We start from the raw sequence: 17804 nt of genomic DNA on the forward strand, positions 1-17804 counted from the left end.
AAGAAAAGGGAACCCTTATACACTGTTGGTGGGAATGTACAACCACTATGGAGAACAGTTTGGCGTTTCCTCAGAAAACTAAAACTAGGGCTACCATATGATCCAGCAATCCCCACTGCTGGGTATATACCCAAAGAAAGGAAATCAGTATATCAAAGAGATATCTGCACTCCCATGTTTATTGCAGCACTGTTCACAATAGCCAAGATTTGGACTCAACTTTAGTGTCCACAGATGGATGAATGGATAAAGTGTGGCACATGTATACAGTCAGCCATAAAAAAAAATGAGGTCCTGTCATTTGCAACAACATGAATGATGCTGGAGGTCATTATGTTAAATGAAATAAGGCAGGCAACAGAAAAATTTTGCCTTTTCCCACTTATTTGTGGGAGTTAAAATTAAAACAATGGAACTCACGGACATACAGAATAGAAGGATGGTTACCAGAGGTTGGGAAGGGTAGTGCAGAGGGTGAGAAGGTGGGGATGGTTAATGGATAAAAAAAAATTTTAAATTGAGTAAGATCTAGTATGTGATAGCAAAACAGGGTGACTATAGTCAACAATAATTTATTTGTGCATTTTTAAATAACTAAAAGATTATAATTTGATTTTTTGTAAAACAAAAGATAAATGTTTGAGGTGATGGATACTCCATTTACTCTGATGTGGTTATTATACATTCCATGCTGATATCAAAATATCTCATATACCCCATAAATACATACACCTATTACGTACCCATGAAAATTAAAAATTTTAAACAAAGAACGTGAGACGTGAACCATACCTTCTTCCAGGAAGTAATTCCTTTTCAGCACAGAGGTGACATAGCGGTGAAATCAGGTGTTGAAATTTACATGTGCTCGAAGGACTTTTAAGTGGAACAAAGCCACTCTATTTTCACATAACTACCATGTGCTAACCAATTGTGCCACTGGAGCTCTGGAAAGCCACTCTACTTTTACATTTCAATTGTGTTAGCCACAGCTAGTATTATTTCAAAGCCTTCCTGAAAATCTGCTAAATGATCTGTGAAAACTGTTGTTGAAGTTGACTTCATTGGAGATTTTTTTTTTTCACTTAGTTTTTAGCCATTCAGATATCAGAGTCAGACAGGTAAATACTTAGTGGACCCTCTTATCCCTACTTTTAGTTGTTTCCCATTGTTTTATTGACATATGTCTCAAAGCCTGCTGTAATCTCTCTATATTCTAGAATATTCTCATTTATTTTCTGTCTCCTAGTCAGAGAAAGGAAATCTATATTTTCATTCACCTAAGTTTGACATTGAGCACCTGCCAAAATTACTTTATCACTTCTTACGTTTGGGTGTGGTTGACTTATACAGAGTAGATATCCAGACAAATTTTCCACCTCAAATATCAAACCCAAAGAAAAAGTTGTAAGGTTTCTTTCCATTTTGGGTTTTTGTAAATAATGAAGAAATGGGATTTTTATCAACTTGACAAGCTCTGGTTAATTATGTCTCATTTTCCAAGACCAGATTCATACAAATAATCTAATGAAAGGCTACCTGATATGCCTTGGCTAGCATTTGGGATCCTGTAATGTCAGTACCAAAGTGTAACTTTGTAACCTTTAAGACAAAAATGAGTTTGAGAAATGCCCATTTACATCATTTTACTATTCAAACTTCAAATAGAGAAGAATACATGTGAAGCGGCCAAAGATAGAATTATCAACTATAATAGCAGGAACAATAATCAGTAATAATAGCTTACATTTATTATGTACCATACAAGATTCTTGGCACTTTACATGCATTCATTATTTTAATTCTTACAGCAACCCTGTGAGGTGGATACTATTCTTCCATTTTGCTGATGAAGAAATTCTGCCTCAGAGTGGTTAAGTAACTTGCACAAGGTTATTGGACTGAATATGTTGCTATGCCTATATTGCACCTTGGCAGCCTGCCTCCAGAACCATACTTCTAACCATTAAGTATCATTAATAAAGCATCATCATTGAATATTTGTGCCCATATTCAAACTCTGACTTGCATTTTAAGTCACCATGCAGATGTGGTGTAGAAAGAAGTTGTAGCAAGACTGGATGGCTGATGACCTAGATTCTGGCCCCAGTTTTTCTACTAGCTAGTCTTATAACTAATCATACTAGAAGTCAGTTTCCTCACTTGCAAATTCAACATATATTGAGCACTTAGTATGTGCCAGGCACTGTACTTGGTGTTACAGAAACAGCGATTAACAAGATAGATACCTATTATGACAACTGAGAATGTCAAACTAGACAATCCCTAAGATTCCTTCTGGAACTAACTGTAATCAAAGCCACCAGTATTCTAGATGCATTCTGTACCACAAAGGTGCTGATTAAATAGCCAGTCAATAAAATAGAAACAATGTTTCAAGCCCCGATGCAAAACTGACTAAAAACTGAACTGCTTTGTAAGCACAAAACTTTCTACCTCATCTCCTAGTTGTTAATCCAAATAATTATCTCTGGGACAAGACTGTTAGAATGTATCTTCCCTGCTCAGTAAAGGCCCTGGAACAACAACAACAAAAGCTTTAATAATATTTGTGCCCTCTTCCTTTCTTCTTACCTTCTGACTTGACAAACAGTTGCCTTTACTTACAGGGATTTGTAGCTTTAAAGAATAGTGTGCAATCAGACCTGGAAAGTAGCATTTAGTAACAACAACAACAATAACAAAAACATAAGATAAGTGGGCAAACAGGAATCATGTTGCTGAAAACCCACACCCATTGACTTTCAACAGAGGACCCAAGGCTAGGACTCAACTGACCCCACCTTTTATTCCAACCAAACTTTTCAGTAGAAGCTGGATATATGTGGCCTAGAATCTTCCTTCCTCTTTTTTCTTGGGAGTGAGGTTGTCCACTATAATCCAATACCATTCTCTGCTCCTCCAGGCCATAAGTTTCAGGGTAGGTCCCCCTCATGAGAATATTGTATGTGATGTCCTATAGTTAGATTGATATAACTAAAATAAAATCTACGTCTGGAAGCAGCCTAAGATGGAGTTGAAGATGCAGGGAAGGACCAGACCATGGTTGACAATGTCCTTTCACATGTTATGAACATGAAAGCAAGTATCAGACTCACTGAAAATTCTGATTTATTTAGTTTTGTCATCAATTTGCATAAAAGAATCAGAATGCCATTTTTAAATTTCACCTCTGTATCTCTATTCATATAATCATACAATGACATCACCTATTCATATCCTCTTATTTTACAGATGAAGAAACTAAGACCATAAAAAGTGAAATGATGTGCTCATGATCACTCTGCTTGTTAGAATAAAAGAGGATATTGCTGTTTCTTAAAATAGATGAATCTAATTCTGGGAAAAGTGTAATCCAAGGTTTAGGTTTAATTTAACTAATTTTTATGAATACTTATTCAGACGTGACTTTTATTGGTATGAGGAGAATGCATCTACTATCAGAGTTCCACACTATAGATAGCATCCTACTTTGATGGGGAGGAATAACAGAGAAGACTGATGATTCTTAAAATTGGGTGTAGTCACTGAAAGAGAGCAACTATTTTTAGATGAAAAGACACTATAAGTATTCTGCATAGAATGAGATATAAGGTTGTGCATCTCCTAGCCCCGATCTATGGTAAATAGCAAAATGTCCCAGCTGCCAGCCTGAGCTATGTTCACTCATGCTGCAGCTACCAGAAGATTCTGCCAATAACTGACTTCTTTCCTCACTACTGAGTCATGAGCAATAGTATATGCTGGCTAGTTGGGATGAGTGCAGCAAAAATAATTTGCTGCAAGTAAAATAGGGCATTTGAGGTGCCAGCTTTATGAAAGCCGATGAAATACACAGTAAGAGTAGTCAACCATTAGCTATCCTTGGATACATCAGGTAATGCGAATGACCTAATTCCAACCTATTTGCAGTCAATATCCTTCTTTGCTTTACTGAGGGAGTAGTTCCATTTTTCTATTATTCATTTACAACTTGGACTAGAACTCTATTCCCTTTTCAGCTACACTGGACTGAGTAAATGAAAATGCCTGAAAATCCTCAAGGCCCTGAGTAGTAGCATTCTCCAGACCCATATGACCCTTCAAGCTTCTCTGCTAACTATTGCTAAGCTACCAATATGATATATGCTATTTTTGCCATATTCTCTGCTCCACTTCTCATTATCTGCTTCTCCCATGGCTTGAGTTCCAAGCATTTCTTTTAATCTTTTGTTGAGCTGTATCAGCTAAATCTAAGTATGCAATTTTCCTCTGGTCTCACTACTTTTACACAGTAATGAATGTAGCCATATTCCTTAAATGAATTCCTCAGAAGCTGACTTTTTTTTCTCCAGAAGATCCAGCAAGAAAATAGATAAGAGAGAGTTTCTTTCACATGCATTAAATAACTCAATACTGAGGAGGTGCGGAGTTCAGTTAGATAGTAATACAGATTGAAATGTGCCAATTTCTTTTTGCCCAGGTTTTTCTGGGAGCTTTCTGATGAGCTGGAACTTTTCTGAACTTGGCCTTAAGATTTCAATTAACCATATTCACAGACCTTGAAGACAAGACAGAGCATTATAAAATATCAGCTGAAGGCAATTTCCTTCAATAGCTCTGTTTGGTTCCATTCAATTTACTTACTTTGGAGTCAGATAACACTAACTGAAGAGCACCAGTGTGCATAGGACATTATCACAGCTTCTTCCTTATCATATCTCAATAGGGTAAACAGTAATTTACTAGCTTTGCTTTTGGCTTTAGTGGAAGCAGATTTTGATTCAGAGCAATCAGAAAGGCAGACAACTGAGAGACCATCTGTGTGCTTAGCACAACAGCACCAAAATTCAGATGGTGGATGCAGATCTGAACATTACTAGAAGAGCTGTTTAATTTTTTTTTAAAGTTAGTCAAGTATTTGAATATTCCATCTATTTCTGCTTGCAATATTCAGACTGAAGCCAGGTTATACTTTGAACATACTGGCTCCTTAAAAAAGCCCAAAGAGGTTGCCTTGGTCAATACTGAATGCAAATGTGGCTCCAATATCATGGAATTGGGAGAACCATTCATGTATTTATATCATGGAGACAGAGCATGCAAAGCTAATATGGTGGCAGGAAACAAGATGATCTCTCGCATTATTCATTTACTTAAGAAATAACATTTTTTTATTCTGTACTTTGTGGAAATTCTACAAAATTTTAAAAAGTATAAAAAAGTGGAAGCACCCAATATTCAAAACCTTGTAAATAGCCACAATAATATTTGGAAATATCTCCTTCTTTTTCTATACATTTCATACCTGAATGAGATTACATTAGAAGTAGAAGTTTAAACTTTTTTTATTTTTAATTTTTGTGAGTCCATAGCAGGTGTATATATGTATAGGGTACATGAGATGTTTTCATAAGGGCAGGCAAAGTGTAATAATCACATCATGAAAGATAGGGTCCCCATCCCCTCAAGCATTTCTCCTTTGTGTTACAGACAACCCAATTATACTCTTTTAGTTATTTAAAAATGTACAACCAAATTATTATTGACTATAGTCACCCTGTTGTGCTATTAAATACGGTCTTATTCATTCTTTCTTTATTTTTGTACCCATTAAACATATCCACATACCCTCTACTCCTCAAATATCCTTCCCAATTTCTGGTCACTATCCTTCTACTCTCTATCTCTAGGAGTTTAATTGTTTTGATTTTCAGATCCCACAAATCAGTGAGAATATCAGTTTTGTCTTTCTGGGCCTGCCTTATTTCACTTAACACAGTGACTTCCAGTTCCATCCATGTTGTTGCAAATGACAGAATCTCCTCTTTTTTATGGCTGACTAGTCCTCTGTTGTAGATGAGTACAATATTTTCTTTATTCATTCACTTGTTGATGGGCACTTGTATTCCTTCCAAATCTTGACTATTGTGAACAGTACTGCAACAAACATGGCAGTGCAGATATCTCTTCAATGTACTGATTTCTTCTCTTTCGGGTATATACACAGCACTGAGAATGCTGGATCATATGGTAGCTCAACTTTTAGTTTTTTGAGGAACCTCCTAACTGTTCTCCATAGTGATTGTACCAATTTACATTCCCACCAACAGTGTAAAAAGGTGCCTTATTATCCACATCCTTGCCAGTGTTTATTATTGCCTATCTTTTGTTTTAACTGGGGTAAGATGATATCTCATTGTAGTTTTGATGTACATTTATCTAATGATAAATGATTTTGAGCACATTTTCATATGACTGTTTTTCATTTGTATGTCTTCTTTTGAGAAATGTCTATTGACATATTTTTTTCCATTTTTAGATTGGATTATTAGATTGTTTCCTATAGAGTTGTTTGAACTCTTTATATTCTGGCTATTAATTACTTATCAGATGTGTAGTTTTCAAATATTTTATCCCATTCCGTGGGTTGTACTGTCAATTTCTTCATTCTTTCCTCTGTTGTGCAGAAGCTTTTTAACTTGATGTGATCACATTTGTCTATTTTTGCTTCGGTTGCCTGGATCGTGAGGTATTACTCAAGAAATCTTTGCCCAGCACAATGTCCAGGAGATTTTCTCTCTGTTTTCGTTAACTACTTTCATACTTTGAGTTCTTAGATTTAAGTTTTCCAGTTTTATTCTTTTGCTGATGGATATCCAGTTTTCCCTGCACCATTTATTGAAAAGACTGTCCTTGTCCCTGTGTATGTCCTTGGCATTTTGGTTGACAAAGTTCATTGTAGATGTGTGGATTTGTTTCTTGGTTCTCTATTCTGTTTTATTAGTCTGTGTGTCTGTTTTTATGCTAGCACCACACCATTTGGTAACTACAACTCTAGTATATTTTGAAGTCAGGTAATGTGATTCTTCCAGCTTTGTTCTGTTTACTCAAGATAGCTTTGTGGTTCCATATAAATTTCTGGATTTTTTTTTCTATTATTATGAATAATTTTTATTGGTATTTGGATAGGGTTTCCATTGAACCTGTAGATTGCTTTGGGTTCTATAAATATTTTAACAATATTGATTCTTCCATTTCATGTACATGAAATTTTTTTATATCCTCTTTGATTACTGTCATCAATGTTTTATAGTTTACATTATAACAATGTTTCATTTATTTGGTTAATTTCTAGGTATTTAGTTTTATGTGGGGCTATGGTAAATAGGATTACTTTGTAATTTCTTTCTCAACTGTTGGCATACAGAAATGCTACTGATTTTTGTATGTTGATTTTGTATCTTACAACTTTGCTGTATTTGTTCATCAGTTCTAATTGTTGTTTTGTGACTTTTTAGATTTTTATAAAAATAAGATTATATCATGTACAAAGATAATTTGACTTCTTCCTTTGCAATTTTGATGCCCTTTCTTTCTTTCTGATTGTTCTAGTTTGGATTTCCAATGTCATGATGAATAACAGTGATGAAAGTGGGTATCCTTATCATCTCCCATATCTTAGAGGAAAGGATTTCAGCTTTTCCCCATTCAGTATTATATTAGCTGTACATCTATTGTACACGGATTTCATTTTGTTGAGATGTTTCTTTTATATCCAGTGTATTGAGGGTTTATACTATGAAGAGATGCTGAATTTTATCAAATGCTTTTTCTGCAACAATTCAAATGATCATATTTTTTTCTTTATTCTGTTGATATCACATTGATTTATTTGCATATGTTGAACCATTTGTGTATCCCAGGGATAAATCCCACTTGGTCATGATGAATGATCTTTCTAATGTATTGCTGAATTCAGTTTACTAATATTTTCTTGGGGAATTTTGCATAAATATTATTCAGAGATATTTGCCTATAGTCTTATTTTTTGATGTTTCTTCTTCTGGTTTATTATGAGGGTAATCCTAGCCTCATAGAATGAGTTTGGAAGTATTCTGTCTTCCTCTATTTTTCAGAGTGGTTTGAATAGGATTGGTATTAGTTCAAATGTGCTGTAGAATTCAGCAGTGAAGCCATTTGGCCCTGGGATTTTCCTTTGTCCTCTTGTTTTAACATTTTGTTGTTTTTATTTATATTTTACTTTACTATGTCTTGAAAAGTTGCTATAGTTTTCTTATTGTTTCATTATTTAGTTTTCCTTCTTAAAATAAGCATACTTTACATAGTTACACTGTTATTATATTCTGTGTTTTTCTCTGTACTTACTGTTACCAGTGAGTTATGCTTGCAGATGATTGATTATTGCTCATCAAGGTCCTTTTCTTTCTATGTGGAGTACTCCTTTTAGCATTTATTGTAGGGAAGGTCTGGTGTTCATAAAATTCCCCAGCTTTTGTTTGTCTGGGAAAGCTTTTATTTCTCCTTTGTGTTTGAGGGATATTTTTGCTGGATATTATATTCTAGAGCTAGAGCAAAGGGTATTTTTTTTTCCTTTGGTATTTTAAATATGTCTTATCACTCTCTCCTGGTCTGTATGGTTTACACTGAAAAGCCTGTTATCAGATGTATTGGAGCTCCATTGTATGTCATTTGTTTCTTTTCCTGATTTTAGGATTCTTTCTTTACCTTGACCTTTGGAAATTTATTAAATATCTTGAGGTAGTCTTCTTTGACCAATTCTGCTATTAAAAGACTCTGATGCATTCTTCAGTATGCCAATTGGATTTTTCAACTCCAGAATTTCTACTTGATTCATTTTACTTATCTTATTCTCTTATTAAAATTTATGTGATAAAATCCTGAATTCCTTGTCTGTGTTATCTTGAATTTCTTTGAGTTTCCTCAAAATAGCTGTTTTGTATTCTCTGTCTGAATGTTCATATATCTCTCTTTCTCCATCGTTGGTTCATAGTACCTTAGTTAGTTTATATTTTGGGATCATGTTTTCCTGTATGTTCTTTGTACTCACAAATATTTTTCTTTGTCCAGACATAGAAAAGTTAGGTATTTATTGCAGTCTTTGCAGTCTGGGCTTGTTTTTACCCATCCTTCTTGGGATTACTTTCTACATATTCAAGAGGAATTGGGTGTTTTGATCTAAGCTGTATCTGCTTTATCTCCAAGCCAGCAACACTGTTGTTCTTGCTTACTCATAGAGGTATCACCTTGATGATCTTCGACAGAGAGAGACTCTCGTTCTCTTCCCTTTCTTCCTCCAAAATGGAGTCTCTCTTTCTGTTTTGAGCCACCTGGAACTGGGAGTGGAGTGACCCAAGCACTTCTATGGCCACCACCACTAAGACTATGTCAGGTCAGACCTGATGCTGATAGACAAATACCTGCTGTTATTATTCTCTGGCTATGACTTATGCTCACTCAAAGCTCTGGAGTTTAAAATCAGTAAGTGCCAAAGCCAGCCTGGACTGAGTTCTTCCTTTCAGTGTGTCAAGTTCTCCCAGGCCTTTGTCAAGTGCACAGATGCCATTTGGGAGCCAGAGACTACTGTCAAAAACTTTGGAAGTATATCTGGTATTCTATTGTACTGCAGCTGAGCTGGTACACAAATCAGAAGACACAATCCTTCATACTCTTTCCTCCCCATGAAAACACAGGCAAAGAAACCTCACCCCACAGCCAACTCCCCAACAGGCCTACAGTGAGTACTGTTAGACTGCATCTGATGTTCCCTGGAGGCCCTAGGGCTCTTTAGTCAGTTTGTGGTGAAGATTGCTTGGTCTCATACTCACCCTTAAGGGCAATGGGCTCCCCTCTAGCCCAGGGAAGGTCCACAAATGCCATCTCAGAGCCATGTCCTGGAATCAGGGATCCAAGGGACCCACTTGGTGCTCTTCTCCCCTGTGGCTGAGGTGGTACCTAAGGACCAAGACAAAGTCTCCTTTATTTTCCCATCACTTTTTTTTTTTTTTTTTTCAAGCAAAACAAATCTCACCTCTTAACCACCACAGCTGGGAATATGCTGAGTCTCACCTGAAGCCAGCAAGTCTCAGAGTGTCACCCAACACCCTTGACATAGTACCTGGGTACCACTTCTGGTTATTTGGGGTCCAAGGACTCTTCAGTTAGCAGGCGATGCATCCTGCCAGAACTGGGTACTTCCCTTCAAGGAAGTGCATTCCCTTCTGGACCTGGGTGTTTCTAGCAAGGTCATCAGGGAGCTAGGGACTGAAAATGGGCTGCACAACTACAACAGGTGTCCTATCTTGCTGTGGCTGAGTGTTATTCAGGATGCAAGAAAAAGTCCTCCCCACTCTTTCCTCTCTTCTCCTCAAGTGGAAGGAAGGAGTCTCTTTTGGAGCTGTGAACTGTGCAGTCTGGGGTTAGTGGAGGATTTATGCCAGCACTCCCTTAGCCATCCTGACTGGAGTTTCAGTAGGTCATGTGCCCTCTAGCCCACTGGCTGTATGTCCAGGTCAGCACTAGAACTTGCCTAGAAGTTGCAGTCTTTGTTGCCTAGACTGTATTTCATGTTTATTTAGTGTCCCCAGAGCACTTTAGTCTTTGGTGCTGAGGTTTGCAACAACTCAAGTTTTGATCACTGGGATAAAAAATCCTGTGGCTAGGTCTGGTTTAAATGCCCCTTCTGTGGTGTGCATCAGCTGAGTTTGGTCCATTTTTGCTTTCTGTTATGACAAAGCAGCATTGAGTTAAATGACTCACAATTGCTGCACTTTCCCTCTTTCCAGTGCACAACAACTCTCTCCCCACCACAATGCTGCTGTTGGAGTTTTGGGGAGAGGTGGCATCCATGATTCAAGATTCCTTCTGTTTTGAGCCACCTGGAGCTGGAAGTGAAGTGACCCAAGCACCTCTATGGCCACCACCACTAGGACTGTGTCAGGTCACACCTGAAGCCAATAGACAAAAACCTGTTATTATCATTCCCTGGATATGATTTAGCTCAAGACTCTAGAGCTTGAGCTCCACTCCCAGTTTTTCCTAACTCTTCAGTGCCTCTTTCAGTGATATGAAGTTAAAATCAGGAACCCTGTGTGCTCACCTGGTTTTTGGTTTGCATGAAGGTGCTTTATTGTGTAAACAGCTGTTAAATGAATGTCCTTTGTTGGGAGGACTATAGGTGGAGCCTTCTATTCCTCAGTCTTACTCCATCACCTACCTGGAAATATAATTTTATATGAAGACTTTAGAATTATTACCTACTATTAATTTACCTATGTTGTATATTTCTTTTTAATACTATTTTAATGACTGCATAATGGCTTATTTCTTTATTAATTTGTTTTATATGTTTACCTTTTCCCCAACAGTTTGCTTTCATGAAAACTTTAATGATCATTATTGTGCATAAAATTTTTTCTGTATTTTAAATTATTTTTCTCTCAGCATAGATTCCTAGAATTGGCTCTGCCATTGTGCAGAGACTGACTTCATGGTATGATTATTTGAAGCATGGAATTTTACTCTGTGTTCTTATTGGGTTTCAATATACTTGATTAAGTTATGTGATCTCCACCTAGATGTTGAGCAATTCTCTTTCAAATCCTACAGTTAAGCTTTTGTATTTTTCTTAAACTTGTCCTGAAACATCAGCTTTCACATCTTAGTGACAAGACCACCAATTTAGTAATAAATAGTATATGTAATATATATAATTAATACTAGCTTTTATTGGGTACATACTATGCATCTAGAATCATGCTAAAAACTGTATGTGGATTATTGAATTCAATAATTTTTAAGCTTTCTTAATCATAAGAAGCAATTGAAGGTTTAAAAAAAAACACAGAGTCTCAGGTCCAGGAAGACATTTAATGACTCTTTTCTTTAGTTACCTTTATCAAGTAGGGAAAAGTAGTTCTTTCCCAACTACAGGACTGTTGGTGGTCATAAGGAGAAAATAATACTATAACTTGCTTAACATAGCTTTTCATAAAAGTTACTTTCTATAAAAGTTATGTAAAGTAAGTTATTAGTATTATTTTTATTGATACTAGGAAATGTACTTGTCTACACCTTCCACAGTGTTGAGAGTCTTTGGTAGTTTAAATAAACAAATGTAAGTTAATCGGGACCTGAGAACATTGCAATTTTGTATTTCCCTATTGTTGAAAGTGATGACTAGGTATTGTATGGATAAAAAAATATAATTCTTAATTTCTTAATTCTATAATCATTGTTACTGGTAAAGAAAAACAGGTTGATGAGTATATAAAAATCATGGAATATTACCCTATTGCATTGGCGATTCTATATAGAAGTCGTTTGAGAGCATTTAAAGTTTACTGTGATCTTTGGGATATCACCTTTCTTTTTTTATTGTTCAAATGTACGCAAGCTGAAAAGGAAACATGGCCTTGTTACACATGGAGGAAAGTAGTTGAATGTACCTTCTTACATGGCATACTTACAATGAAATCAGCTATTTATAATTACGTTTAAATAGGTTTAATGGTGGTTAACTATTGAAATCTACTGGGTAACTGAAATGTAAGAAAAGGAAGATAAAAGTCAGGTAGATATTTGGGAAGAGGCTAAAGATAACTAAATTCTCATTGGCCCTCTATCTGTGAAATCTAGGGCAAAATTTGACTTATCTTAAAGTTGGTCTAATTATTATTGAGTTGTCATAATCTTTCATTTTTGTCACCTACGTTCTTTTTTTATTTCTGAAATATTTTGCTGGCTTTTCCTTTCTTACATATATTTTTTATAATAATCCTCACCATCCTCCCTCCCTCCACCCTTAAGTAAGCACTGGTGTCTTTTGTTCTATTTTTGTGTCTATATGTACTCAGGTTTTTGCTCGCACTTATAAATGAGAACATGTAGTATTTGGTTTTCTGTTTCTACATTAATTTGCTTAAGATAATGGCCTCCAATTCCATCCATGTTGCTGCAAAGCACATAATCTTGTACTTTTTATGAATGTGTAGTAGTCCATCCTGTACATGTACCACATTTTCTTTATCCAGTTTACCAGTGATAGGCATTTAGATTGATTTCATTTCTTTGCTAGTGCAAATAGTGCTGCAGTGAACATACCTGTGCATGTGTCTTTATGGTAGAATGATCTATATTCCTTTGGATACATACTCAGTAATGAGATTCTTGGATGGAATGGTAATTCTGTTTTAAGTTTTTTTAGAAATCACCAAACTGCTTTCCACAATGGCCGAACTAATTTATACTCCCACCAACAGCGTATAAGTATTCCCTTTTCTTCACAACCTCACCAGCATCTGTTATTTTTTAACTTTTTAATACTCAGCTTGGAATTTTTGAATGTAATATAGCACTAAGCCCAGTTGGAAAGTAAAAACAGGAAATCTCTGGTAGGGATTTTTATTTTAAAGGAGATGTGTGAAAGTATGTAAGGCGTGACTCTCACTGTTGTCTCAGTTGCCTTTCAAATGGGCTTTGTGCCATTTTGTAGAGTGTGGTGTATGAAGTTCCCAGAGATCAGGACCAAATGACAAAACATCATAAATCCTATTAGGGCATGTTTCTATAGTCAAATTAACATGTTACAAAAAATTTTAAATAGTTTGTTACTAAACAAGGGTTTGCATACTTAACAAAGTTAAAGTCCTGAGCCTTGCACCTTATAGATAGAAGATTGTTTCTTTAGATGGAAGTGGGAATCAATTCATATCAAACATAAGTCACTGAGACTTGAAAGGGAAGGAATACACAGATTTCATAACAACCAATCATACAGAAAGACAATCTAACCCAAAGAGCTTCATAATTGTTTGAAAACAACTTGAAGTGACAGAATTTGCTAATAAGCTGAAGCAACAGTAAAAATAAATATGCCATAGGTAGATTCAAGGTGATTTAATCTTGTTTACAAAAATGTCATAGCACTTCGCATTCACTGGATATTATTTTAATATATTTTTAAAACAAGCATTGACAATACTTGTAAATTCTTAGTATTTTCTCCAAATTTATGCCATTAATAAATACAAAATTTAATGCATCCATGTACCTTTCTATGAAATTTCTTTTCTTTGTGTTTTTGCTTGGTTTGCCCCTTGTGCTTATCTTCTCTTGCCTTCCTGGTAAACTTCTGCTTACTCTTTTAAGATTAAAATATACTTCAGGAAGTATTCTATGACCTTTACAGAGGGATAATTGCTCCCTCTTATGTGTTTCTATAGTATTTCTCTTATGTCTCTATCAAAGCAGTTATCATGTTCCTATAATTATTTGTTTCCTCACCGCCTACTCCACTAATATGTATGCTCTGGAGGAAAAGGACTACATTCAAATTTTCTTTGACTATTTAGAAAAGACTGAATACTTGTTACATGTTTGTTGAATACATAAATAGATATCTTATATCTAATTGAATCTTGGTGGCATCTGAGTTTACGGAGTTCCATGGAACCACTGAAGGCAGTGTTGCCTGGTGCCAGGAGAGGGTAATAGAGCAGTTCCCTGTGTAGTCTTTATAGTTATTTTGGATGGAAACAGAAGCTAGACTGGTGGTTTTCAAACCTGGCTGTAGATTAGAGTGACCTGTGGAGCTCTTTAAAACTACTAATGCCTATCCCCATCTCAATCCACTTAAATTAGAATACTGGGGATAGGATCTGGTCATTGACAGATTTTTAAAATCTTTGTAGATAGGTCTAATGTCCAGGGTTGGACACTGCTATGCTTGAAGCTGTGGAACCCAGGATTGTCAGATGATGTTCATGCTGAAATGAAAACAGGAGAGGAAATGACGTGCAACTTTGACGTCAAGAACTTGAAGACGTGAATTAAATTCAAGTTGATATAAATCTATGAAGCAGAAAGGAGCCCAGATTGGCAGACAAGTGATAGCATATGGAGTAAAAGGCTGAGTAATGTGAAGTTCAGTGATAATTGCTGGATAAGAGTCAGAAGTCATAAGTACAGAGATCAGAGATGTTAGAGAGAAACATTTCTAATTATGACAATCAGTTGCTAGACATTATAAATATCTTTTGAACCATAGTTTGTGCCCTCTACCTTGATAGATTTACAGTAGCTCACCTTTGCAGTCAAGGTGCTCCAAAAAGTTTGGTTTCTTATAAAAATAGTGGTTTTATATGTCCATATAGTCCTTCTTTCTCACATTATTTCCCTCACAGGCATTGCAAGGTTTTAAGAAGAGACTTAGGAAAATACACCTTTCCACTGTAAGAAAAAACAATTCTCTTTTGCTCCTACTATTTTTGTGTGTAGTAGTCATGTCAAGCCAAAGTTAAGTGAAAGAATCATTGGAAACAAAAATCCAATGACTCTAATCTAATAGATTACAAATATAAGCAGATTGACAACTGAAGTGAAAACCAGAGATCTGAAAAACAAGTTAAATAATGTGTGCCAAATTCTTTGCTATATATAACATTTCCTTTGGCAAGTTTTATTACTTAATTTCACATATATTTGTGTGAAGTATTATTTAGTTTTGGCTAAGCAGCCATATCCAAAGTATCTATCTCTGCATTCATTTCACAAGAAAAATTATTATGACATACATTATTGAGTCAAAATGTCTCTCTTAAAAGCAAACCATTTTAGATTTGCATTCAAAACACAAAATCCATGAAATAAGATTATCTCCTTTAATATCCAACTACTTACTTGGCATGTGTATTTAGTTTTTACCATAGTGTATTCCATGGCAATAATTTATATTTAACAAGTACTACAAGGACAAATAAGTAATTGAATTTTAGAAGAAAGTCACTGGTGACATAGAAGAAGGTAGTTTTAATAGTAATTGGAGTCTTAGCTAGATTACAAAGTGTGAAGGAGAAAGTGGGTGGTAACAAAATGCAAGCAATAGGAAATAAATTTTTGGTTTTTGACAAGTGTAGAAGTAAGGAAAGATGTAAATTTGGATGGTAGCTGGAGAAAGGAATTATGTGGAAGGAAATTTTTATTTTAGGATATTTATAGGCTTAGTTGGAAGAACCAGAAGAAAATTATAGACTAAAGATAAGTATCAAAAGGGGGGGGTGCCATGGAAACTGCCAATAATGCCTCAATATCTGTCTCTTCCTTCCTTAGTAATAGAAATATCAAATTTTGTCTAAGCTCATGCAAAGGTTTATTACCCAGTCACCTTGGAAGCTAGCTTTGGCTATATGACTAACCTCTGGTCCATGGGATGTAAGCAGAAGTAATATGTGCATTTCTAGAAAGTGATCTGAAAAGGAAGGAGTACCCTTTTCTTGTCCTTTTTTCTGCTTCCTGTTGTCTGGACTGTGTACTTACTGGATAGAGCTGTAGTTCTTGGTTTATGAGACAGACTTTGTGGTGAAAGCATTATGTTGGGAATAGAAGAACAAGATATTAGGGATTTGGGACCTCATGATTATGGAGCTAATGTACTAGTCCAGGGATGCTTAGATTTATCTTAGTGGAAATCAATCTTGCTCAAACCACTGTTGTTTTGGGCTTTCTATCACCTGCAGTTGAACCTAACCCTAACTAATGCAGTGGATAATTGATGTAGGGTTGGCACTAAAGTTAAAGTGTCATAGGTTTTATTTGGCAAGAAGGAAGGATCCATCAATTACATGAGATGAAATATGAGGAAAAGAGAATGATTATGATTCTAGAATGCTTCTGAGATTGAAATATTTTCTCATGTTATATGGCTTCAATATTGCAGTAACGAAGGTAGTAATCATCTGAAGGTGGAGATGAAATTAGGTGTTAGAAGAGGTTTAAAAAAATAAAAAAACTTCAGAGAAGAGGTGGAGCAAAGTGGTAGAATAGAAAGCCCCACGATTATCCCACTCATAGGCACACCAGATTCAACTATCTGCACAGAAAAAGCTAGATTACAAAGTGCGAAGGAGAAAGTGGGTGCTAACGACACGCAAGTAGTAGGAAATAAACTCTTGGTTTTTGACAAGTTTAGAAGTAAAGAGAAATGTAAATTTGAATGGTAGCTGGATAAAGTAATAATGTGGAGGTAAATTTTTACTTTAGGCTATTTTAGGCTTAGTTGGAAGAACCAGAAGAAAACTTTCATAAGAAGCAAAAATCAGGTAAACCCACACAATACCTGGTTTTAACTTCATAGTGCTGAAAGAGGCACTGAAGAGGGTAGAAAAGACACTCTTAAATTGCCAGTGCTGCCCATCTCCCATAACCCCACAGTGGCAATGGGGTCTGGAAAAATCTGTGTGATTGGGAGAGGGAGGACACAGCAAAGTGAGACTTTTCCTTGAACTCACCGCTGACCTGTCACAACAACAGGGCTGAAATCAGCTGATGCCCTCACAGAGGGATCATTCAGACCAGCCCTAGCCAGAGGAGAATTGCTCACTCCAAGGGTTAGAACTTGAGTTCTGGAAAACCTCACGACCGCAGGCTGAAATACTTTAGGGCTCAAATTAAACTTGACAGGCAGGCTAGGCCACAAAGACTGCTAGTCTTACCGCTGAGCTGGGCTCAGAGCCAGTAGACTTGAGGACTTGGGGAGCACGTGACTTACTGAGACACCAGCTGGGGCACCTAATGGATTGCTTTTGTCACCCCTCCCCCAAGCCCAGGCAACACAGCTTGTGACTCCAAAAGAAACCCATTCTTTCTGCTTCAGGAGAGGGGAGGGAAACATAAAGAGGAATTTTGTCTTGCATCTTGGATAGCAGCTCGGCCAGAGTACTATAGGGTACAAGCACCAGTTAGAATCTTGAGGCCCTCATTCCATTCCCTAGCTCCTGAGTGATATTTCTAGACATACCCAGGTCCAGAAGAAAACCTGCTGCCTTGAAGGGAAGGACCAAGTCCTGGCAGGATCCATCACCTGTAGGCTAAAGAGTTCTTGGGCCCTAAAGAACAAGCAGCAGTAGCCAGGTAGTAAGTCATAGGAATTGGGCGAAACTCTCAGATATGCTGGCTTCAGGTGAGACCCAGAACATTCCCAGCTG

Source organism: Macaca thibetana, chromosome X (genome assembly GCF_024542745.1).
Source record: "Macaca thibetana thibetana isolate TM-01 chromosome X, ASM2454274v1, whole genome shotgun sequence".
In the NCBI taxonomy this organism is placed as follows: Eukaryota; Metazoa; Chordata; class Mammalia; order Primates; family Cercopithecidae; genus Macaca; species Macaca thibetana.